This window comes from Lissotriton vulgaris, chromosome 9, assembly GCF_964263255.1.
Source record: "Lissotriton vulgaris chromosome 9, aLisVul1.2, whole genome shotgun sequence".
NCBI classification, from domain to species: domain Eukaryota; kingdom Metazoa; phylum Chordata; class Amphibia; order Caudata; family Salamandridae; genus Lissotriton; species Lissotriton vulgaris.
Window position 1 is genome coordinate 597,005,382 of NC_141697.1, and position 26,798 is coordinate 597,032,179.

Genomic DNA, 26,798 nt, shown 5'->3' on the forward strand with positions numbered 1-26,798 from the left:
ATCTGGAATTGGGCTCTGGATCACAACATCAACTTGTCAGCGGTGCATGTTCCATGAGTAGCCAATGTGCTAGCAGATTCCCTGAGCAGATCCAAGGGCAGCACTCACGAATGGGAACTGCATCAACCAGCACTGGATCAAATATTCCGGAGATGGGGTCGCCCCGATCTAGATCTTTTCGCAACCTACCAGAACAAGAAATGTACTCATTTTGCGAGCTGGATTCCCCACAAGGAATCTTGCGGGGACGCTCTGTCAATGAACTGGGAACGGCTATTTGCCTACGCCTTCCCCCCAATTCCATTAATTCCCAAGGTCATCAAGAAAATGAGAAGGCAACCGTGTCGAATAATTTTGATTGCTCCACGGTGGCCCCGACAATATTGGTTCACACAGCTTCTTCTCCTCTCAGAATGCGAACCAATCCAACTGCCTGAAATTCCGGATCTTCTGACACTTCAAGAAGGCAGGGTATATCATCCGGACCCTCATTCTCTGAAATTATCAGCTTGGCTCCTCAACACCATGAGTTTGCACACTTGAACATCCCACAAGACTGTCAAGAAGTCCTGGCCAATGCTAGAGCGCCTTCAACGAACAAAACTTACAGGCTTAAATGGAAGCGTTTTTGTACTTGGTGCAAAACTATGAATTTACATCCCATGTATGCTGAACCGGAAAGGATTTTACCCTTCTTTTTACACCTGGCCAAATCAGGATTGGCACACTCAACACTTAAAGTGTTTCTAGCGGCTATATCCCGATACCGTCAAGATGGTACAAATTCGCTATACTCCTCAAGAATAATCCAGCAATTCTTTAAGGGTTTATTTTGTATGTTTCCACCAGTACGTCGGCCACCTCCATCCTGGCATTTGAATATAGTACTAGCTCAGCTCATGCGCCATCCTTTTGAGCCGATTCATAAAGTTGATCTAAAGTTCATCACTTGGAAAGTCGCATTACTGCTGGCGTTAACATCAGCCAGAAGGGTTAGTGACATGCAGGCGTTCACGTCTAAACCACCTTTCTTGCAATTCACAAATGACTCTGTGATACTGCACACCAACCCGAAGTACATGCCCAAAGTACCATCGGATTTTCATTTGAATGAGCCAGTAATACTTAAGACGTTCTTTCCAAATCCGCAGACACCAGCTGAACGGACTTTACACTTGTTAGATATCAAGAGATGTCTTAAGTTTTATCTTTCAAGGACAGCTGCCATCAGGAAAACGGATCAGCTATTTGTTGCGCATGGCAGACCGAGACAAGGCTGTGCAGTGACAAAACAGACTATCGCTAGGTGGGTCTCTTCAACGATAGGGCTCTGCCATCAACAAGCAGGTAAACCCTTACAGACCTTACCTAGAGCTCATTCTACGAGAGCAGTCTCTTCTTCAACTGCTTTGTTTGCTGGGGTGCCTCTCCTGCACATCTGCAGAGCTGCAACATGGTCCAGCAGGCACACATTCACGAGGCATTACTGTCTGGATTCTTCAAGCGATACCGATGCCTCGGTGGGAAGAGCAGTCCTGCGTAATCTTTTTCAATAAGGTGAGCCTCTGCTATTCTCTCCCACCTCCTCTTGCTCTTTTGACGCCTGATTATGTTATTGCTTTTCATTATGTTCATGCATGGATACTGTGTACTTTGGCGTCCAAGAGCTATGTATTGTATTACTGCTAACTACTCTGATTCAGGCATGTGAATCTATGAAAGACACCCCTAATACTGGAGAAGAACAATAGTTACTTACCTGTAATCTGTGGTTCTCCAGTATTGGTGTCTTTCATAGATTCACATGCACCCACCCACCTCCCCTCAGAGTCTCACTCAGGCTATTTATATCTATACTTTTACTCTGGTACACTCCGGTGCTACAAAATCTGAGAGCCTGGGTCTCTGGGGAGAGCATTCTGGTGGGAGCTGTGGCCTGATTGGCTGCAGTTTGGTCATACATAATGACTTGGATAGTCTCTAATGTGGAAGTTTTATTTGCTGTAGCTGGGGCTACTTTACTTCCTGGTTGGGTTTGCTGTTATTTGCTATGTACAAATGATATATTTTACTGCTTTTTATGTACCGTGGGACTCCTACTCCGACGACGGGGAATGATTCAGGCATGTGAATCTATGAAAGACACCAATACTGGAGAACCACAGATTACAGGTAAGTAACTATTGTTCATCTGACTATATGGTTACCCCCACTTCTTGCCTGGTGTTTTGCTGGTTTTCGACTGAATAGCAGGGTCCCAGTCCAACGATCTGCTTTCTCTAAAAAATGGACTCCAGGTACATCTCAGATTGGTTACTGGGTCACCCTTGTGAGCCCCTGTATATGGTACCTTAGGTACCCAGGGCATAGGTGCCCTAGAGGCCTACCAGGGGCTGAAGCATGTATTGTGCCACCCCTGGGCAGCCTTCCAAAATGACACCACAGGTCTGCTCTTGCAGCCTGGGTAAGGTGGTGTAAGCACCCCTTACTTAGATATGGTATACCTATATCTACCTTTATATATCGACACATAATAACCTATACGTCACTCCTATGGCAGGCCTTGACAATCCTGAGGGCAGAGTGCTTGGTTTTGTGCGAGAGGGTGCCCTAGCATGAGCTGAGCCCCTCTGCAGCTTTCGGAACCATCTCCTTTTAGCTGTTCTGTGATATAGCCATACCATATACTCTTAAGTGCATTATAATCCTTACGGTTAATGTTAACTTTGGTTTGGCTTTGTCAAAACATGTCATGTAAGGTGTCAAACACTTTGGAATACTACCCCCCGCCAGTTCTGGCAGCGGGGGTAGCATTCCACCCTTCTAGAGGGAGAAGACCCCTAGTTACTGTTAAACCCGGTTAAAGTTAAACAGAGCCTCAGCATCACAAAATGGATGCTGCTGCCACATACACGAGTCTGCCCTCCTGCTGCTGGACGAAACTCCGGCAGGGGAGGCCGGGACAATAGGTTTCCTGTCCAGGGAGATGCCAGCACTTCCCCAGACAGGCGTTAGTGTATTGGGGCAGGGTGGGTTGCATTCAGTGAATGCTTTTCAGGCACTGCCTGGGGCACACAAGGTGCTCCATGCATTTCCCAGTTCAAAGCGGTTGCTGGGGCACTCCGCCCCAGCTCTGGCGCATAACTGGACAAAGGGAAAGGGTAGTAAACACCCCCTCCCCTAGGTGGGACCCTAGAGTTAGTCCAACCCCTAAACTTGCTATAGGAATAGGATCCCAGTCCCTAGGACTTTAGATTACCCTGGACGAAACTCTGCAACATATATCTTGTACCATCGACATTCCACATCCACTGGAAGACGGAAGAAATCTCCCTTGTGGTCAAGGAGTGACCACCCTGTTCAAACAGTCAACAAAAGCATCTTTGCAGGTCTGCATTTTTGAGGCTCCCGCCAGATCCCGAATAACCTGCGACACAGGACACAGACTTCCAGACATCTCTGATGCTGACCTGCGCTCGCAGCAAAGCTGAGACCTGTAGCGGACACGTGATTCGTGGGACCGGAACTCCTGGACATCCTGCATTTTTGCAACGTCACCTACTTCCTGAGGTATCCCGAAGTTGTGCATTGGAGTATTTGAAGCCCCTGCCCCGAGCACCTTTTGCACCGAAGCTCAGAGGCCTACACTCCACGAGTGTCCCGTAGGCCCGCTTTGTGCATTTCCGCTCGAGACCCCATCGCGGTTCCTAGTCCGTTGGCTAGAGAGCCCCCACGAAGGTCCATCTTTGATTTCTTGAGCTTTCCTGGTTGCTCCAGACGTGCTCTCACTCCTCTCCAGAGGAGGAGTCCCCCAGACCTTGCTGGTCTGAACCGATGCCAATCTCGACATCTTGCGTGGGTTGCTGTTGCCAAGGCTTGTTGGATCCAATCTGGATTCTGACGCTGCAGCACTCGACATCCTTCGTGGGACAGCTCGAATCCAGCTCCTGGTCGTCGTCAACGCCTCCTAGTCCTCGTGGCTGAAGAGTCAAGCTTCACCTCTTTCACCTGAAAACACCAGACATCGGCTGGCATCTTCTCCTCGCCATCCTGGTCAATGGCTAGTGACCCAGACTCTGTCCCCTCTGCTTTCAGGTTCTTCACATCTCTGACCCACCCTTGGATCCACCCGGACACTTTTCCTCTGGTCGCCTGCAGCATTTCTTCGCAGCTCTCCATTGGAATCGATGACGAAACCCAACATCAAAAGACACCTATGCACCCGACTTCCGTGGGTGAGGTAACTAGAGTACTCCGGTGATCCCGTGGATATTGACTCTCGAAGTGTCTAAGTCTAAAAGGGTTCCATCGTAGTTCACCTCTAGGTGCCCTTAATCTTTAAACTTGTAACTTGTTTGTTCTCAATAGAAAGTCAGTGGTGATCCGAGGCTGTGTTTAGACACTGCACGCATTTCCCGTGGGCCTCCTGCATCTTAACCTTGGGTGGTTCTAGGTAGCCCCAGCGGTTCTACAGGCCCTAGGCCTGCTTTTTATCTCTCACATGGTTTTTATACCACTATTTTAGTATATGGTTTGTGAGGCCCCTAGGTCATAACGTATACTCTTATCTTATGCTAATTAAGTTACTTGTATTGTACTTTTACCTCTGACCTCATAAAGAGACCAGAGGGGTTGTGTTTAAATTAAATGCATATATATTTGATATATACCTTGTGTGGTGTACTTTCATTTGATCATTCAAGAGATTATAATTGGTCAAAGTAGATGCTTAACTTGCCTCTAAGTCTGCTCTCCACAGCTACCTCTAGGATAGCTTTCTATAAGGTTGACTTTACAATTTACCATCAATAAGGGTCGTTTGGACTGGTGCAAGGTGCCCACTAGAATAGTGGACATCATATACCAGGCCAACTTCTCACATTACCATGCCATTCCAATTTGAACCCAGCCATATGCAAATCAGTCTTGACCCGGTGCCCCATGGGAACAGTCCAGCCCGAACTGCCAAGCCAGGTCCTCCCTGGACTGGAAACAAGCATCCTAGGACCGGTTTCAGGCTTTCAGCCCTCTTCGGCCAGGATAGCTTGATTCCAGTGGCATGGAGAGCACGGGACTCGCGTCTGAGCATACCCGTCCCACTCGGGGTATCAAATGCAAATACAACAGTTGATGGACAGAATGCAGAACAATGTCATACATTCACCCCAGTACAGACATCTGGGCCTAAATCCATTTTTTTTGCTCACCATGCCATTCCAGTTTGAACACAGCCATATGCAAATCAGTCTTGACCCTGTGCCCCATGGGAACAGTCCTGCCTGAACTGCCAAGCCAGGTCCTCCCTGGACTGGAAACAAGCATCCTAGGACCGGTTTCGGGCTTTCAGCCCTCATCAGCCAGGATAGTTTGATTCCAGTGGCATGGAGAGCACAGGACTCACGTCTGAGCATACCCGTCCCACTCGGGGTATCAAATGCAAACACAACAGTTGATGGGCAGAATGCAGAACAATGTCATACATTCACCCCAGTACAGACATCTGGGCCTAAATCCATCGTTGTTTTGCTCACCATACCGTTCCAGTTTGAACCCAGCCTTATGCAAATCAGTCTTGACCCTGTGCCCCATGGGAACATTCCTGCCTGAACTGCCAAGCCAGGTCCTCCCTGGACTGGAAACGAGCATCCTAGGACCGGTTTCGGGCTTTCAGCCCTCATCAGCCAGGATAGCTTGATTCCAGTGGCATGGAGAGCACAGGACTCACATCTGAGTGTGCTCGATATAGGAACAGTGAATTTTTACATTCCTTGAAGGAAAACTTCAAGAAGGACTAAAGAAATGTCTAAAGCTGGTGATCAAAAACTGAGCATTGAATCTTCCCTCATTGGTGTTAAAAAGCTCATGTCTGTTGGCTCGTATTTCTCTATTATAATATGGCTAATAAGTAAATCCTTAAAGATTGTATAGCTCAGTTTATGGTACGTTTCTTAACTTGGCCATTCTGAGATGTCTCACTCTTTTGGAATCCCATAGAGCTGTAACCAGCCAAAAATCTGTAAACATTGTCTTAACAGTGATTTTAGAACAGAAGCCAATGTTCATGTAGTGTTGTATTACATCATATACCCGTGTCTCTCATACAGTCATTCTCCATTGAGTACATCTTGGCAGGCATCATATTTATCACTGATTCATACTGATTGTCTCCGGGAAGACGCGAGCTAGCTACGTATGCAAAAGTTATTGGTAGTTCTTTCGAGGAGTTTGCATTATCTCATCAACTTCTCATGATGCTAGTGGCGTAAGTGGCCCGGTTCGTATGAAAAGGGGCGAAATCAAGATACTTGACTATGCTAGCATGGCCAGAGTGCCCTTGCTGAGGAGAGTGAGGGCATTTACTGTCTTGGTTATTTCGTAAGTGACTTTATTTTGGGTTCTGGTGCCCTACTGCTTTAAATCATTAATTTAAAAAATACAGATTTTTCAAGAATACCTCTTCTTCAGGCAACACAGTAAAGTCACTACTTTTCTTCTTACTTGGATTGGGTATGTGCAAAATCTGCTGGGAATACGTTAATCGGCTGTTGGGACAAGAGATGGGAGACCGATTTGAAAGGAAATTGAAGGAGGCCTGCTACCTCCCTTAACCTTTAAAACTCTACAGCTTTTGCATTCTTGGGCGCTATGTTTTTAGTTCAGGCATTCCTCGTAGCTCACACATTAAAAATATATTGGCTTCTAGAAGCTTGCTGGAGGTAAAAAATAAAGTAAAAAGTAGGGAAACTTTTTCACCAACTGAGAGAGCTGTTAACATCACCTTTAATTAGGATCCCTCTATGTTGACATGAACTGTAAAGCCGCGCTCAAACCCAACTCTCGAATAAGCTTCAAATACATTCATTTCAGCTCCGTTATTGTTGTAGGTTAACGTAAGTCGCTGGGGATCTCTGTTTCAATTGAACTACTTAAAGATTCGATAGGGCAGTGGTTACGAGCGAGTATTAGCGTAGGTGGTAGGTGTCACTGTACCTCAAGCCATCTCGCACAGATGCCCCGAAAGAAAAATGCATAATGAATGTAACAGGAATATACACTTGGATGAAATGAGCACACAGCCGGGACCAAGAGGGAAAACTAGCCGCAACGAAATGGGCTAGGTGGAGAAGTGACAGGAGGTGGAAGGGTGTTGTGGAACGAAGGTACTGAGAGGTGGAAAGAAGTGAGTGGGCAAAGAGTAAGTCCCTCAGAAATGCACACCGAGGAAGGTTTTTTCCAGAATTACTTGATGCGGTGTACTCAGAAATCAGTGGGTCAAGCATTCATTATGCCGGGTGGTGTACCAGAAAATGACTGAGTCAAAATCTAAATGATGAAGACCACTTCTTTCCCTGAAGTTGCCTTAGGTTATTGCTTCAAAGGGCAGGTGGGGGCAGGAGTGTTCAGTTTTGTGGCTTGTAATCGCGGGTGCGTTTAAATGTTGCCTCTAATAGTAGCCAGTCGATTTTTTTTTTTTAGACGCACATGGCACAGAAAAGTATATACTAAAGGTGCAGGGCCCCCCAATTCAGTCCAAAAACTATGTATATCTGTGAGAAATGGGAGATTCAGGGGCCCCCTCAACACATTCTGCCAGAGTCATTGTATCATGCCATGCATGGTAGTGTAGTGTGGGTCAGCTGGGAGTATCATGCCATGCATGGTGGCGTAGTGTGGGTCAGCTGGGAGTATCATGCCATGCATGGTGGCGTAGTGTGGGTCAGCTGGGAGTATGATGCCATGCATGGTGGCGTAGTGTGGGTCAGCTGGGAGTATTATGCCATGCATGGTGGCGTAGTGTGGGTCATTAGTGCAACTTCAGAAAACCCTCTAGAACTGATGTACGTCACTTTCCTAACCTTTTAAATTTCAAGTCGAAGCATCTTGAGCTGCTTTTTTAGGGTGGGAAGAGAGCATGGAAGTGCATTGGGTCTTAAAAGAGCCCCCCCTCTGTAAGGCACACGCAGCGCTAACTTGGGAATAATTTGACTCTCTGTCACCCGATTATTACATGGTGCATGCTGGGAGCTGTAGGCTTGCATTTGACTACACTAAATCCCATTGGAGCAGAGTCAGCTGTTCTCCCGTGAAAGGGAGTGCCACAGTATTTCAAGAGGAGGGAACCGGAGCAAACTGTTTGAAAGGAGGCGTCTGATGAAGGCTGAGAGCTGAAATGCATTACGCTGATCTTCAAAGTGAATAAAAGCTTCCCAAAACTATCCCGCTATGTCCTCGTCCATTCACCTGTGAGTGGTTTTTCAACATATTATACCGCGCCTGCCAGAAGTGCGTTTAATGAAGACCCGTCCTACAAGAATCCTGGGAGCTTTTTGGCATGAACTGTAATGCATCAAGGTGTTGATTCTGCCCAGGACCACCGCGAAAATTGGCCCATTCCTGTGGCTGCTGTTAGTCGGTGGCCTGTGACTGCACGGGAAAGCAAGCTTACTATATCTTGTTTCACGGACCGTTTTGTCCCATGATCGTGGTTGGGGCGTTGGGGACCGGAGGGAAGCCCTAACACAGTGATATACACGGCGTGCACCTGCCACTACATGACCCCTCCTCTGTAAGGCACACGCCGCAGCGCTAACTTGGGCATAATTTGACTCTGCTGTCACCCGATTCTTACATGGTGCATGCTGGGAGCTGTAGTCTCGCATTTGACTACACTAAATCCCATTGGAGCAGAGTCAGCTGTTCTCCTGTGAAAGGGAGTGCCACAGTATTTCAAGAGGAGGGAACCGGAGCAAACCGTGTGAAAGGAGGCTTCTGAGGAAGGCTGACAGCTGAAATGCTTTACGCTGATCTTCAAAGTGAATAAAAGCTTCCCGAAACTATCCCCGCTGTGTCCTCGTCCATTCACCTGGGAGTGTTTTTTCTTCCTATATATATATATATATATATATATATTTTTTTCTTCAGTTTCACTAAGCATACTCAGTTTATGCAAATGCACTCCACTCCAAATATATTTACCACTTCCAGATTCAGTTGCAAAATAAAGGATTTATTTATTCCAGCATGATAAATTGAGTGATGGAAAAACCCAACGCGTTTCAGCGATCAACTCGCCTTGCTCCCGTGAGCAAGCCCAGGGCCGGCCCTAGGCATGTGCAAACTGTGCACCTGCACAGGGCCGCCAAACCCCAGGGGCCGCCATGACGAGGATTTGTGCCGGTGCTTTCCGGGGCTTGGCACCAGCACTTATTTATCAGGGCCGGGTCTAGACCAGCTTGCCACTGCCATCTCATATCAACAAACTGAGCGTGCATCAAAAATAAATTAAATCGACCGTGCACAAGATTCGCACTCTCACGTTGTTTCCCTTGAAGAGCTTTGTGTTGCCGGTGGCCGGGCCTCTGATTGGCTGGATTTGGTCATGTGTGGCTGCGGCAGGCGCAGCGGCTGCGTGCGTGCGTAACCTTTTTAAAATGACACAATGCCAGCCCGCCTTATGATCACGAAGCACACACGCACCGACAGTCCGCCACTATTATTTGCAGGAGCATGACGTGAAGTGTGCAGCACCAGCAGTCTCGGGTAGGAATTTCTTCAATGTCAAGTTTTACTGACAGACAACGTTTCAGAATAATAAAACAGACATATTTGCTAATTGCTGTAACAGATATGCCTTCTCAGCAGCAAAGTTTACCGAGGTCAATTTACTTAATGTTTTAGGCACATTTAAATGTATTCCGTGTACATGCTCTGTCCTTCCTCTCTCGCTCTTAAACTCTGGTACGTCTCCATGGACGTAAGAAAGGCCCCTGCAGACAGTGCAGCCCCGCAGTGCGGTGGGTATCAGGAGCTCCGGGGTGCCCCTAGACACAGTGTGATCACTGACTGGATTTGGGACCAGTTCGTTTTACAGTTATGCTCCTGCGCACATGTCCCACGATGTGCATCACAACAAAGATTCACATGAGCCATTAGTTACACATGGTGCACTGCAAGCTACGCGCCGGTGCGTGGTCTTCAGGGCGGGGCACAGGTTGTGACAATATTGTGTCAAGCTCGATGTAAACTGCACATGTGCGGGGGCGGTGGACCATAATTTGGCAGCAGTCTGTTCCCGCTACAGAAGCTGCAGGTCACAGGTGAGACAAGTGAAATAAACTAAGTCATCACGATATTACAATCACGTCTTGCGGTGAAGGTGCTGTATTTACAGACCCCAGGGTAGCGAGAATCGAGCCCCACAATTTCCTTATTGTTAATGCCCGCGCTCGTGGGTATGGATTGCTCCCAGCAAGCTTTCCGTTTACTAGCATACACGTGAAAATCTCTGCCACTTCTCAAATTTGGAGCCCAGTAAAAGAACACCTCGTTAGCGGCATCACTGCATTAACCACTGCTCGGGTTACAACACACCAGCTACTCTGTGGAAGTTCAGGTGTCCACCCAAAGAGCAAAAATGCTCGAGTTAGCTCAATTTGTAAAACGAAATCTAAAGCATCATATAGGTTAATCTACGCAGCCCTTCTTCCAACTCCATGTCCTGGCGCATGCAGGTTAGCAGTTTTAGAGGCCACTATGTCAGTCTGTGTTTATAGTTTTCGGTATTGGATTTATAATATTATGCGGACAGTTTGAAATCCTTCTCCAGCCCCTCTGTAAGGTAAATAGAGAAGCCTGCAGAAATATTTACATGCATACAACTAATTAAGCAGTCTGATGTTAAATGGGTGGTTAAATCTGCATGAGACGTAGTGGTTGATTGTGCATGAGGCATGGGTGTCAGTCATTGGAGGGTGGCAATTTCTGGTTTGAGGAAATGAATAGTCAGTTATTGTGTATTCAATTTTGTGTATTCAATTTTGAGCATCTGACTATGCACTTGTGTGTACTGTGCTCCACAAGCGCCCCGCCTCCTCTCCATTTGCTTTGTAGTCACTTGCAATGCATGACGTCTATTACAGCATTGCTTCCAGTATCTTAATTGCACCATAGCAGGCAGTTTTATCTTGAGCTAGAAATGCACATGTAAACTCCAACCCCAAGAATTATGATCCCGTTTTGGATAAGGTGTGTATAAATAAGGCAGATGTTCTTTGTTTTAACAAAGTTATGCAGTGTAACGATGGGACCTGCGTGGCATTGGGAAGCACATCTAGCGACGTGCAGAACAGAGTCAAAGATTATCCTGGAGTTAGGCATGGGGTATGCGAGGCACTCTGGATTGTATGTGGGACGGTTCTGGCTTGGAGAAGTGTGGTGGGGGCTTCAACCTTTAGACTGAAGACCATTGACAGAGCCAGTGTGCATTTTAGCATGGCAATATTAGAGGGTTAAGGAAGCCAGGTTAGGCCACATGAAAAACCGAGGCCTCAAGCTTCTGTACATGGCCTGAGCCTGGAGTGTAGGTTTTGGGGAGCACAGCCGCCAGCAACTTCAAATTAAAAGGGGGGGGGTCAGGAGGAGGTGGAAGGGTGATTCTCAGCCTGGATTTTTGAGAACAGTTAACAATGCCGAAAGATAATATGTAAAGCATCGTATTGTTATTTTTGATAGTGTCATGTTAGTATTTTACTTATTTTTTACTTATTTTGTGGAATCGCACAATTGCCCAGTGTGTTTGGTCAAAACTGGATGGAGCTTAAACAACGTTTCAGACGATTTTGTGTCCTGCTGTCCCTCAGTCGCATTCTAGGGACATCTGTGGCAATCGCAAATACTTTTCTAGGTGCACAATTAAACTGCGAAATTTGTGAAAAGAGATATGATTTAATCAATGTTTTAAAGTAAGGTTTGGGGTTCTCCCAAGATTGTTAGAGGCAAATTAGAATCAAACACTGCGTTTTGAAGCACTTTGCACCAGAAACATTGGTAACATCTAGATCAGACTGAAAGACAAAGTCAAGGAAGATTTATGGTATGCCCCAAGGGATTTTGAGAAAAAATATGTATCCAAAATACCACATTTCAAGGACCCTTAATCTAAAGCATTAATGAAAATGAATGATATTAAAGGTAGATCTGAAATACGTGCCTCTGTCTCTGTGCAGTGGCATAACATTTGTCCCCTGAGGGTGGCCTCCTCCGGCACTGTGCATGGGCGGCAGACCCATGGCTTGAGAGCTCCTGACTGAGTTAAGACTGTGGGCCCCACATGTACTTTGCAGGGGGGGGACCTCAAGCTACGTTACACCACTGTACGTCTCAGTATGTATCCTCCTTCTGAATGGGAGCCATCAATCATGGTCTTGTCAGAAAGAGAAGTTTCTAAAATCGTACTAGAATATTTCCATTTGAAGTATTTTGCATACTGGAGCAGTTCAAACTTGTTAAATAAGCTAATGTGCATTTTTTAATTGCTATCCTTTCTTTGCAATTGGAAGTGTTCTCTTCTTTAGTTTACTAATGATTGATTCAGGAACTGTTTTTTTTTAATTTGTGGACTCAGAGCTCTAAGCATTAACCAGAGTGTTATGGCAACACATTTGTGTGTTAGCTGGAGGTAACTTGTGGTACGATCAGTGCTGAATCTGCTCATGTGATAGCAGTTCTTGGTGGACTCAGGCACTCAATTTCGCTGACCAGGGCTAGTAATGTGTACCGAGTACACTACGCTGTGGTGCACGTTTGCGTAACATAGTTGACAATGTGCAAAATATAATCCCTCAAGGGAAATAATCATGCCTTACTTGTTTCCTAGATGTGAAGAAACAGAATGTTTGTAAATATTAATCACTGGAAGATGCTGTGATGGAATTAATGACTATCAGGCAGTGCAGAGGAATATGGCCAGAGAAACATATTTTGATTTGTGTGCCTACCTATCAGCTATTTTAGACGAACCACCAGTTGGCTGAGGCTATAGATTTGTGTGTGACAGTGTTTGGTGCTTAGAACGTTTACTAATGCCTGTGTGTTTGAAAATTATACAATGCAACATACTAAGGATGGGATTGATGTATTATACAGTATAAAATTGATGTCATATTGTTTTTTAACATGCATGATTCTGCCACTCCAGGAAATAGTTGCTCTTTCAAAGAGCATTCATTGCCAGAGAGAAAAGGCTGTGAAGACATTTGCTTTATCTAAATAAGCCTTCAATGTGGCATGATCCAAATTGTCCAGTTGGGAAGGCAATTTGAATGCTCTGTGGCATGCTGAAAGTCCAAGAGTTGTAGTATGTGTGCAGGTTTAAATTCCACGTGTGAGAAATAAGCAAAAAAGCAGTTGGATAATTGGTGCTGCTGATGCTTTGTTGAGAGGACCCTTATACTGAGGTTATGAATTCTGGAATGCATCTTGATTTGAAGATTCAGGATTCGAATCACCATTAATTTAGGAAAAATATTTCAGCTGGATAATCAAGAAATGTCTGGGGACTTCTAACATGGGAACATCGAGGTTCAAAGATGTTTCATCCAATATTTTGTTGACCAGGTGAATCTTAAGAAACACGGTGCATATAGAAAATATGTGCCTCTTTTGTAATCTGCCTGGTCTGTGATACAGAACTACATTTGGAAACTCCAGTTAAGTTCTATGTTTTTTACTATTTGAATTTTAATAAATGCACATATATTGCTACGGGGGAGTGAGTAATAGTAACAAGCACAATTGGTAAATTAATCGCTTTCACAGAATACTGAACTATTTACGATCCAAATGTTTTTGGCCACTGGAAGTGATAAATGGCTCATTCAAGTGCACTATATGATTTTATTTTCGCAGGGCGGGGAAACTCCTATCAAAAACTTACTTGAGCAAGGCTCACTTGCTGAAATTCAGATCCGGTATTACATCTGGCTTTCAGCAGTCCCAGTTGAGTTTCTGGGTGGAGCCAAAAGAAGTGGGAGAAGCCAGTGGAGAAGTGGGTGTGGCCTCCAACAAACATTTGAGCACCTGGACTTCATATTTTACAAATTAAGCACTGGGCGGCCCCCTGGCAGGGATTAGGAATATAGTGACAGGAGGCTTTTTGAAATAATATGTGGTCTGAGGTTGTATAAACGGCAGTAAGAAGGGCTGACGCTGTTGTCAGATGCTCTATGTTGTCCCATGTTTTGTTGCTCAGTTTGGCTGGTGATAGTATTAACCCCTTCGATGCTGATGACGAGCTCAGCTCGTCATCACCCACGGGTGGCGTGTGCTGATGACGAGCTGAGCTCGTCATGTATCGTGGTAATTTTAAAATTGCCGCACAGCGCAAAAATCGCCACAGCAGCGATGCGGTTAAAAGCGCAGATTGTTTGCATCCCTTGTAATTTCGTACTTGGGGCCCGATGTAGGTAAATCCCATTTACCGATTTAGAAATACCGAATCTTACCAATTCGGTATTTCAAAATCGGTAAATGGGATGTAGGTCCCAACATCTGGATTCGTTACCGAATCCTTAACAATTCTTTAATTACCGATTCGGTAAATACCGAATCGGTAATGCCCATTCATTCCTATGGGCTTTGAAGCCCATAGGAATGATTAGGCATTACCGATTCGGTATTTACCGAATCGGTAATTAAAGAATTCACAAGGGTGCAGGGGGTGTCACTTTGACACCCTCTAGCACCCCCAAAACGGGCATGTGTGCAATGTGGCACGCAGACATGCCCTAAGGGCACGTCTGTCTGTCACATGGCACATGTGTACATGCACAGATGTGCATGTACACAGGAATCGGTATTTTACCATGGATTTGTATTCCATGGTAAAATACCGATTCTGTAAGCCATGTGCCAAAGGTAAATTTTCTACCTACATTGCTTTTTCGGTAATTTTAACGATTCGGTAAATATTACCGAATCGGTAATTATTTTACCGATTCGGTACATATTACCGAATCGGTAAATATACCGATTCGGTAATGATACCGATTCGGTAAAATTACCGAAAATGTGCCCCTACATCTCGGTAGCCCTTTACCGATCGGAAACGGCCGAAAATCGGTATTTTCGGCCGATTCGGATCGGTAAAGGGCTACCTACATCGGGCCCTTGGTTCTTTAAAAGTCCGAGCAGGGTCCCACAGCGCGGGGGACCGTTCCACCGGGCTTTGGAGATTGCTGCCTGTCCCTGAACCCTTGCACAGCATGCCGCACTTTACTCATGGCCCCTGGAGGGGCTCTGACACCATAAAAGTCCGAGCACAGTCCTGCAGCGTGGGACGCGCCCGGACGAAGACCTGGGCGTCCTAGACCAGAATAGACTGGGCTGGGCCACGGACCTAATATAAGTAGGGGCCCCCTGAATTACATGCAGGGCAGACCAGCAGGGGAAAAACCTTATCTAAGATCAAGAAAAGGAAGTCTGCCCCATGTATTTAGATTAAAGGCTCTTATAGAGTCCAAAAATATTGTTCAATGAACACAACTTTGAGCTCACTTTCAATCAGGGCCATTCACTGAGAATTCGGACACAGGATACAAAAAGATATCATTTTATTTTTATAAGTATTTTTCTCAAAAGCATAATTGTACAAAATTGACAATATTTCAATCACATGGAATTCAATAAGACGCCCCAAGTCTCCCATTCATTCTTCATTCTTCATCACAGCAACATTCTACTAAGCTCTCATCACCCATTCCAACATTCGTATCCTATTCATACATTCCGTACACATCGTACACTAATACACTGGAGTTGTCCTGCGACATCCACTCAGCAACTCGCTGGGGAGAAAGATGGTGGTAATAGCAGGACAGAACGTAACCACGCCAACGCGCGTTTCAGTGCTAGGCCCGATCTGCGGCCGCACCTTCGTCAGGGCATGTATACGATGGGAAACAAGCAGGGGCAACAAGAAATCAGGAAAGCGGCCACTCTCATATAGGGGGGTCACATGAAAACAGTCTGGTACACTCTCGAGGATGATGTTAAGAAAAATCGCGTTGTTCTAGAGGGAAATGTTCCATCAGGCAGAAATGTTCATAAACAAGTCCCAAGGAATGGAGCCTTAACTGCATAGAATGCTAAAGGGCAGACGCAGCTGCGTAGGCGCGGTCTCCAATCGGAATGGAATATTTATAAAAATGTGTTTCTTTTGCCCTCCGGTAAATAAACAACAATCAAAAACACGGAGGGTTTGATGGATGTAACCTGTCAAGACCTCGGAGAGACGGTGCCCGGCATGCGGAAACGTCAGGGGATGGTGAATTTAGAGGTTCTCGGGGATGCCGATTTCTGGTTTGCTACACTGCCCTTCCGTCCGTTCAAAAACGCGGGTTCAGCTGTCATCTAAGAATCATATGTAATGGAAATTATGAGAAAGTGAATAATGCTAAAATATCTAATTACTTGGCTTAACTAGTGTCACCTTCCTGAGCTCCGCCCATCCGGACCCCCTCTTCCGGGGCCCCCACCTACGCTCCCTGCACAGGGCCACCATGAGCCTAGAGCCGGCCCTGGCAAGCCTAACTGACATTTCCTTCAACTAATCACAGCATAAAGTATGGAGCAGTGGGTCACTATACCCATTGGCTCCCTTCACTGAGAGACTGCACAAAGTCTTGTTGACATCCACTAAAAATAGCTCCTTTCTCTTTAGTGATAAATTTGCCTCCATGCGTGCTTTTTCATTTTAGTTATTTTATAAAGTAACTTTTATGTACTAGCTATTTATTTTGCCTGCAGTTTGGCTGCCCTTTTAGATGGTGATTTATTTTCTGTCTCATTGTTAAAGTTATAAAGTGTTTAGGTGATATCATAACATTAAAGCTTTCTGCCATTTGAGTGGTTGGCTAGCTGGTGATTTATTCTCGTCTCCTTTGCAAATAATATGCGAGGTATAAGTGAATAACTTCTGTATAAAAAAGTGAAACGGTCAACTCTGTGAATGTTTTTTTAATGAAAGCATATGGTGGCCGCGTGTATTTTTCTTTTTGTGGCACATTCTTGCAATACAAGATTAAATTAACCACCGCACCATTCTGCCAAGGTTAAACCTATCGACTTTGCAAATGTTTGTTTATTTTTTCTTCCATAATAACTATCGGATCTGTAAGTAGCAAATTGCTAAGACACGTTTTAACCAAGGTGGCAGGTTAAACATGATGTTCAGTGTGTGCTTATTGTTATTACATGATCAATAATTACAATTTTATTTTGCTCTGATTTTAGCTCTGTGATTTTTCTGTCATACTAACCTACATGCAAGTTCCATTTCTTTGAGACAAGGTATTTATATACCAATGCGTTTCTTTAAATACATATACAGTCATGTGCACGATGTACATCTTGCAAGGTTACGAGCAGTGAAATGAAGAACACGGACCGAAACAAACCTGAACAGTTCCATGACGCGAAACGTCTTCTATTAATTAGCAGCACCTGCTTTAATCTGTAAACCTAACGTTCTAGAAAGTGGGCCGCCGTCATCAAAGCCTCTTATGTAGGCCGAGTCCTCACCGCACACATCTTTTGTTATTGTTTATAGGATGATAATCGGATTGTAACTCCTTTCGCATCTAATGAGCCACTTGACCTACAGAAGGCCACACTCCTCGGGGGCATAGCTGACTCACCTATCACGAAATAACTGACCAAAGTGTGCCCCACGCACGGAGGTCCACGTAGGGGCGGCTCTAGGCTCATGGCGGCCCTAGGCAGGGAGCGTAGGTAGGGGGCCCGGAAGAGGGGGTCCGGGCGGGGTGGAGCGCAGAGGCCAGTGAAGAGGGGGGGGGGGGGGGGGTATAGGGTGTTTGGAAGTGGAACAGAGCCGGAGGCCGCCAAATCCATGCCAGGGGCCGCCACGCAAATATGTATCCATCCTCGGAGGATTATTATATTAAGGATATATATTGGTGTGGTGGCCCCTGGGGTTTGGTGGCCCTGTGCAGTTGCACAGCTTGCGCATGCCTAAGGCCGCCCCTGGTGCACGGTTATACGTAATGCGCTTTCTGATGAACAGGCGTTTCTTCTCGTGTGATTCCTTGTAGCATAATCGCGCAGAATTACCTGCGAGATTACGCTTGAATTTCGCAAGAAGAGAAATTCTGCGTTTAGCGCTATTTCTTATTGAAAAAAATTCCCCCTTGTGTCCAAATTGGAAGCAAGACTGGATTTTGTGCTAAGAAACGGTGCTAAATGCTGCAAAACATGAGCGCTCGTTAAATGTGATCTTGCGGTAGGATTTTTGCCTCCAAGTTGCTCTTAATTACTCAAACAGGCATAATAGCATGATTATTGGTAATTCTGTGTCAAAGAGTGATGAGGAATTTCCAAAATTATTCTGGCGTGATCGAAATTCTGCACAGATCTACTTTGGACCCCTCTGATCTAAACCAAACCGAGCAGAGGCACCTAGCCCCTGGGATAAGATATATTGCTACAGTATAATGCTCTGTGAATTTCAGAACCACTGAAGGATATTTTACAGCTTTTCGATTTATGAGGGACATCTTCCTTCTTATGCATTGTAATGCGAACCTTCTTATATGTGAAGTATTTATCAAAGTAACTGAGGCATGTAATGAGAATTAAAAAGGATGACTATCTTGAACAGTGAACTTTTTGGGGCTGAGGCTTGCGCTAATATCTTCAAAGCTATCAAATTTAATCCTGGGTCTGGGTCTTGAATTGGAATAAGCCCACCTCAATTCGGGGTTCCACATCATGGTTGGGGAGTGATTTTAATAATAAACTCGGCCGTTTACCCCAGCCTTATGAATCCTCTATTCTGAATACAGCCTGTGTGAGGGGTGTGTTTCTCAGCAGGGGACCCGAAGGCAAGGGCACTTTTGAATGTCATTAACCTCAATCATTGACTATATATTTGTTTTCAGGTCTCTCAGGAGGTGGATTGCATGTGAGGGCACTATTGTTACTGCCCTGAGTGACCACAATCCCTTGTGGTTAGGTCTTGATATTCCCAAGGGTAAAGGTCTTAATATTCCCAAGGGTAAAAGTAGGAAGGGTGGCATTCCTTCTTCTTCCTTCAATGTTAAGTCCATTGGCTCGGATAGGGTCCCTATGGGCATGTACAAATCTGCCCGGAATTGTGGGCTTCACTGCTTTGTAACTGCTTCTATGCCATTATTTGCGTTGGCATTCCAGACTCATGGCATACCCCCACCATTGTCCCTATTTCTAAAAAGGTGATCCACAGTCTCCTACTTATCGTCCATTATCCTTGGTGGACTATGCTGTACAAATTGTTGGGGGGGGGGGGTGTACTAGACTGCTTGCTGTCCTGGGTCACGGATTCAGACACCCTGTCGGAGGTATGGTATGGTTTTCGTGAGTGGCTGGGCACGGTGGAGCAATGCCTTAACCTCTTCGTTGCTCATGATGAGACCAGCTCGTCATGAGTCACAGTGGAGCTGTGCTCATGATGAGCTGGTCTCGTCATAATGGCTCCGCGCCGCCCCTCGCGCAAATGATCCCTGCGTGTGCGGGCGAATTAATCAGTGGGTGGGGTCGTGACGAGACCAGCTAGTCATGAGCACAGCTCCACTGTGACTCATGACGAGCTGGTCTCGTCACGAGCACCGCGGTGCCGCGCTCACCCCCCCTGCAACCCCTAAGCACCGCGGGGGGAATTACCCCCACAAGGAAGGGGTTAATTTAAACATCTGATTATTAGCAAGTATACCATGGCTAAGCAAGGCTCTATCTGCTTGGCCTTCATGGACTGATCTAGTGCCTTTGACAGTGTGGTTGGGTCCAAGCTGTGGGACATGTTGAATGAATGGGGGGGTCAATCCAGGGTTAGTCCAATTCCTGCGTGTATTACATTTCGATCTATCAGCATATGTCTGTTATAGTCCTGCAGGCAGGCAAGCACACCTCCAGCTTCCTGCTAGGGAAGGTCGTTCGCCAAGGGTGCGTATTGCCCCTTTTCTCTTCCTCGTGTACATTAACAACCTTGGGGTGTCTTTGTCCGCCTGTGTGGTACTGGGCAGGAAAAAAAACAGCATTAATTTATGCAAACTACATTGTCCTAATGGGAAGAACAGACATGAGTTTAAACACCCTCTTCCAGAAATATGTTGGCTTCAAGGAATCGTTGGGCCTAACCACCAATCAGTCGAAAAGTTACACCATGTTTTGTGGGCCCAAATCTGTGATGCAAAGAAGTGTCTGTCTCCAAGGTCGCCAGGTTGCCTCTTCTCAGAAGTTTTCTTACTTAGGGGTGGTCCTTGATACTAATGATAATTGGGGCCCTTGCAAGAGTAAAACAGCTCAAAGGTTTGCGAGTGCTGTGGGTTTTATCTACAGCCTAGCCTTCCACATTGGTAAAAAGCCCATAGCCCCCTTGTTGGAAGTATTCAGGAGCAAATGTCTCCCCATTCTCACTGATGGGGCTGGCATCTGGGGCTATTCAAACATCTCTGCCCTCCAGACAGAAGAGAACAGGGCCCCGCATCTCCTTTTAGGTGTACTACCAGCATGCGCCTCTCATATTGTCCATCAGTAGCGTGGCGTTGGGTTTGCCGAAGATCTTATTAAATTGGCCCCTCCTGGTACTTTGGTGTGCCATCTGAGCAAAACTGCACAGGTTTGAGCCAGAATGTGATCCGGGACTGCCTTGCCTTCGATCGAGGCCTAGCCACTATCTGGTTGTCTTGTATTGAACAGGAAATGTCCGATTTGGGGAGACCCAAGCTTTTCTCCTCCCCTAGCTGTAAATCTAGGGATAACTCAACTTGAGTTAAGAAAGCGTTCCTAAGCCGGAACATATTGCGTAGAAAGGAAACAGAAATAGCAAAAAAATTCTATTAGAGAGTATGTTAATCTGCAATCCTCCTCCCTCATGGAACACTATCTGTCTTGGATGGATTCCACCTTGGATAGACTTTTGTTAACCAGGTTTAGGTTGGGTATAGTAAGGTGGCACTTAGGTTTACCGCTGGGCATACTTAATTGCACTTCCGTGCTAATCTGTCCCTACGAGGAGTCCTCTCCCCGAAGTCTGCTTCATTTTACCTTCTTTTGCAATTACTATAGGACCTACTCAAAAATGTTTTTAGTCCACTAATCAGAGCCTGTGGCATCAGAAGATGTGCAGAGGCTCTGTTGTATCTGCAAACTACCTTTTGTTGTTCCGTCTATTCCTTTTTATAATGCACACTTAGCAGGAGAAAACAAATGGCTTTTTAATTGAATTTAATCGCGTACTGCTGTTATTTTGCACATGTTTTTATTCTCAGTGCTTTAACATGCATTTAACTTTTTAACCAATGACTGACCGAAATTTGTATTGGTTGTAAGGATACTTTGTATGTATGGACTGTGTTTTTATGGCGGCGTTTCACTGCCGAAATAAAGTTTTTCGATTTGAATCTTAATAAGTTGTTGGAGTGGAAGACTCAGCCTGGCATGGTGGTATTTCTGTTTGTAGGCTGTGTATTACTTGGTGCAGAATATGTATGATATATTTAGCATTAGTGCGTCAAGTATAGCAACATTTTTTTTTGCTGGAAATTTAAAAAAAACCTGACGGTTCACATCTTTTATCTACGGGAATGTCAATTATATACATCTAGGGTATACCCAATGGGTAGCTGCACTCTTTACAATTGGCAAATAGTACGATTCAGAACCCGAATTATTATATTATGGTATTAGATATTGTATACAGTGAACTCTTAATTTAATGTGATGGCATGAGTTTCATTGCAAGGCTTTTTATTTGTGGGAAGAACTAGTGATGTTAAAGAGTTGAAACCAAGAATCACTAATAGTTTATTAACTGTTACTTGTCAAATTATGATTCTAGCATGCACAAAAGTAATTTTTCCTCATGGTTTGGCTTCTTGTTTTAGTATGAAGGAAGACTGTGGCCCACAGTGCTGGCCGACATCTGGCATGATCGCTTCATTGATCATTTCATTCAAGTCAAGCTCCTTTTGAATTCTCCATCTTATCAGGTAATCATCGTTTGTCTTCTATTGGTTTCCTGTAAGTAGTATTGTGGTATGGATACATTTTTCAGGCCTAATTGTTTGTAATTAAAGTATTACAAATATTTGTTGTCTAGCAAAAGATTAACAGTGTGCATACATATCTTTGTCAGATTCATTTCAGTAATGACATGTAAAAAGCAGACTTTCCTACTCTGTCCTAGAACTTTTCCTCCTCAAGCCATTTCTTTGTAGAACATAATTATGAATTATTTCAACTCCAGAAATCCTATAGGATGATGTCACAATAATTGTATGAGGTCATCAATGATGTAATTTACCATGTCATGTGTGATGTAATATTTGAAGTCATAAGCAGTGCATGGGATAGCTACTACACTTGGAAAACATTGATTTGTTATATAGGACGTCACCCGAGGTATAGCCCAAACAAAGTTTCCCCTACGCAGAGAGACCGTATTGTCTGTCAATTGGCCAGTGCATTCAAAATGGCAAGCAGACTGTTGCCTTTTTCTCCAGGCAGCTGAAGTGTGCAAGAAATGAGGTCAAGGACTGGCTTGTCCAACCAGCGTGTGTAATAAACACATGCCATGTCAGTACTTTAACATAAAAGGCCATTTATTAGGACAGGGTTGCAAACTTTAATTAAACCTTATTAACATTTGACAGTAACATCAAATCTTCTCAAAAACAACCCATTCCTCCCCAAACCATTCACACAATTTTTAATTCCAAAAGCCCTCACGCCTTGCTTCATTCTTCCCAATTCCACTCACTGACCTCCTACCATATACCCAGTCACTCCTTCACTTATCCAACCAAACATCCTCTAGTTAAACTCTTTGCCCTGATCGATGCATCCCACTCACCATCTTTTCTCTTGTGCTCCCTTCCTCCTCCTCGAGGGGTCAATATGCCTGAAAGTGACTTGCCATCCCGCAAATTCCCGACAACCAGAAAAACCTCATAGGGGGTTTACTGCCCCCCCTCCACGTGCACGGTTAGCAATTTATTGATAAGTTCTGCTGCACCAGATTTTTTTGTTCCACTATTTTCTCACCATGTCCCTTAACTCCATTGTGTAATATGCATTCCCCAATTGTGTAAGATGCACCCCATTGTCCCGGAAAAGGCACTGCTTCCCCTCCTTAATGCGGCCATGTAATATTACTTTGATGTCCTTTGCTATGCAGAATACCCTCATGGCCCCGTTGACCTTCTTTCAAGCTTTATCGATCACTGCTTCAAAGCCCCCTCCAATCTCTACACGTCATAAATTCAGTCCAAACCAAGCATGTGCCCTAAAAATGAGCCTTGTTCGCCTCTAAGTACCCCTGCATGTGTTGAAGCAGCGTCAAACCTGATAACTGAACAAGATCATTCTCACCCAGATGAATAAGGAGCATGTCCGGGCAACCCCTCTGCGGTACCAGCTTTGTCAACCACAGGAACAAGCTAACCCATTGCATACCCCCCCCCCCCTTTACCCTATCATAGCACCTGGTGTCTGCTGCTGTGCAGTCCCAGATTTTGTCCATGCACTTGCTGGTCCACATACTTTGCCACCCAATGTACAAAGGAATGCCCCACAATTCATGTCACCGTCTTAGTCCCTGGACCGCTCACACACCCTGCAGTAGAAAAAGAAAAAAGGCAATTAGCACTGGTGACACTCTCCAAAACCCAATCCCCCACAAAGAAACCCAAGCACTTCCGCACATATCGCATACAGCACCTTGACTTCCATTTTCCAATCTGTTGGATCTGACCCAAGACCACTCCAAACACGCAGCTGCAGTTGCCTCCCCAATCCTAAATGAAAGTGCCTCAAATCTGGCCAGATGCTTTCCCAACCTGCACAACGCATGTGCAACATGCTAACAATGGAAAGCAGTAACCCTACTACCCCTTTCATGATAAAACAGCCGGCTGCCACTGACTGCTCGACTCCTTGAACCTATGCCATTCCCACACGGTACAAACCTTAACTTTGCTCAGTCATACCCACTTTCCTCTACCCGTTTGATCCATCTTAAATCGTCACAGCCAAATGTCCATTCGCCCATGATCCAGATGCACCTCCTCATGCAGCACTCCCATCTCCCAAGCAGACCCCAAAAGCTCAGATGCACAAAACATGCCAAAAAACATCCAGCTCATGCATAACTGGAAAACAGACACCCCAAAACGATCGTAACAACACACTAGCAAAACCGCCAACAAATCTTCCAACAGCTCAAATGTTATCACATCCTGCACTGCCTCACCCTTCCAGAACTCGGCCCAATATCTCGTCCCGGGCTGGGTTGAAACCCCCGAATAATTTGCCATAGCATGTAACTCCTGCTAACTTGCCCACCATGGTTGTGGACGACACACCTTTGTTAATGCAAAACAAAATGTAATACGCTCCCTTCAGTTTCATGGTGATCCTGCATCAATTCCTCTGTTGATTTTCCCTCAAATTTCCCAAACTCGCTCCATGCCAGATGGTAGCTCCTTCTGGTGGACTCAGCCTGCAACCTCACAACCAGACCCACTACTTCCACTCGCCCCAAGCCCAAATGTCTGCAGGCAAAGGTGTCTTGACCTCTCTTGCTCCTGGCGCCAGGCTGCGAATGTGATGCCACTGCAAACGAGATTGAGTCTGCTATATCATTGTTGGCACCATGTACATACTTTGGCGTGAAAAAAAAAATTCTACCGCAAACAAAACAGCATGAATCTGCGCAGCAACCTCCGCAATCTCAAGTCTCTCGTCACCGTCATGTTGTCCACATTGAACAACACCATCCTGTTTGCCAATTCACCGTCCCACACTGACAAAGCCCCCAACAATGGGAAGAACTCCAGAAAAGTGATGTTGCGTCCTTGAATCAACCAGTGTGCCTGACTTCTGCTGCACACCACCTCCCATCCCACTATAGACCACCACTCTGAGCTCCTGCCGCATCCGAAAAAATCTGGACCTACTTAACAGTGTGATCATCCAAAAAACACATATACACTTGATTGAATCCTTCCAAGAAGGTTTTCCATATGCAAAGATCAGTCCTGACAGCCAAAGAAATCCACACTCTGTGATAAGGCAACACCGTCCCTGACATAGCCCTACCCCGTTGTCTGCAAAAAGTCCGACCTGCCCTCACCACTCTGCCGACTAAATCCAAAAACCTAAGCAGCTTCTGCTCCTCCAGCAACTCGATTTATCCTTTTACTGTTCACATCCGACAGGAAACCCTTGCTCTCCTGCACCTTCGCCTACGACAGCCTCACCACCAATTGCACAGTGTCCAACTCAGTGCCCAGAAACGTCAAGATCTTGCTAGGTACCCCCCATTTTCTTCTTGGCGAAGGGCACCCGAAAAACACAGCCAGATATTCAAAATGCTGAAGCACCTTAAAGCAATCCTCCGAGGCCTTCCTGCTAAAAAACTAAAAATTATCCAAGTAGTGAGACACTTCCGAATGGCCACTCGACTTGGTGAAAACCCATTGCAAGAATGTGCTAAACGTCTCAATGCACACAAAATAGCACAACCCATGGGCAACACCGTGTCCACATAAATGCCACCCCCAGATCCTAGTCATCGCACAGCTCACCTTCCTTATTGCTGCCATTGTCATAGTCCAGAACCAGCTCATCCTCTCCATCATCACACACAGTCCGGCACCCCTTTCCACCACTCGTCTTTGCAAGCACATCCCTGTCTGGCATGAACTGTTTCTCTAGGCGAGCTCTGGGAGCGTGAGCCCTCAGCGTACGGAGGGCTGCCACGGACCACCCCACTTCTTCTGGCCAGCATCCACGGGCTGTCATGCTCTCCGTTAGCATCTCCAGTCTGCCAGGCTCACCCACTGCCTTGCTGCTCCATCCCCCACCAGTCCCACACACCACCGGGCCCTCGAGCCGTACCAGCTCCTTGAAAACGTGTTCTTTGTTCTTGCCCTTCTGGCACCCAAAGCCAGCGCCCAGACGGTTGACCCCCGTGACCTTTCACACCTGCCTCTGAAGCTTGGCACCCCCTCCGCAGGACCTGCGCGCAGCGAGGCCTCCCTGACCCTGTACATGCGCTCCCAACGCTCCTCGGTCTACTGAATGAACAGGCGTTGTTTTTTAATGCGCACCGCAAAGTTCACCCCTTACCATTTGCTGGCAGGGGCAAGCCCAGATCGCCCCCCCCCCCCCGTCTACCCGCATTGGGTCATCCCTACCACCAGCAACAGCCTTGTTTGTAATGGCCGTTGACCGCAGCCTCAGCCAGCTTATGTCTCTTCATGGCAGGGCCTTTTGACCCAGCCACTACTATGTACTAGGCCCAGGGACAAGGCTGACCGAGAGGTCCAGGGCCCTTTTGTCCCTGTGGGGGTCATCAACCTTCCAGGAGCACTCCTCTTTGCTGCGCGTAGGTTTGGCATTTTAATGGTTTTCGCCACCTTTGCCCTCTCCTGGAGCCAACGGCTTCTCAGCAATGCCCTGTAACCGAGCGGGGATCCTGCAGGGCCTCCCGGCCTTCTTGGACATGGGTGCAGCGCAATGCGCACTCTGCCCGCCCTAGCCCTCTTAACGCTCTCCCGTGAGGACAAGCAGGCAACCACAGGTGCGCTGCATACCAACCCAACCCAGACCTGGTCAAGCACGCCAGACCTGAGAAGTTCAGCCCTGCCCTGCACCCAGTGTGTGCAGAGCGGCCCGCACACCCTCATTATCTGGTTCAGCCACATCTCTAGAAAGAGGCCTCATTTACACTGGGCTCACTCCTTCCTTCGCTATTGCTAACCCTCCCGTGGTGCTTAGGAGTCAGGAAGAGGCTGGACATGCCCTTCCACACCCCTTTATACTATCCTACATTCCCAGCCCCTTCCCCTTAGCCAAGACTAACCTAACCTAACCTACCCTACCCTCTCCTGCCCTGTGCCTGTTATGCACGAAGCACCGTGGAGGAAGCCTGGTCTACGACTGCCACTTCCACCGGGGGCATC

At 46.1% G+C, this 26,798-nt stretch overlaps 1 protein-coding gene across 2 annotated transcripts in view; it reads left to right on the top strand.

Moving 5' to 3' along the window:
* The window catches only part of DAAM1 (dishevelled associated activator of morphogenesis 1), a 679,460-nt gene that overhangs the window by 140,046 nt on the left and 512,616 nt on the right, over window positions 1-26,798 (top strand). For both annotated transcript variants that reach the window (XM_086938202.1, XM_086938204.1), the window contains exon 2: window positions 21,717-21,821. The gene's annotated coding sequence lies outside the window, so the exon portion shown is untranslated. The remainder of the gene's footprint in view (window positions 1-21,716; window positions 21,822-26,798) is intronic.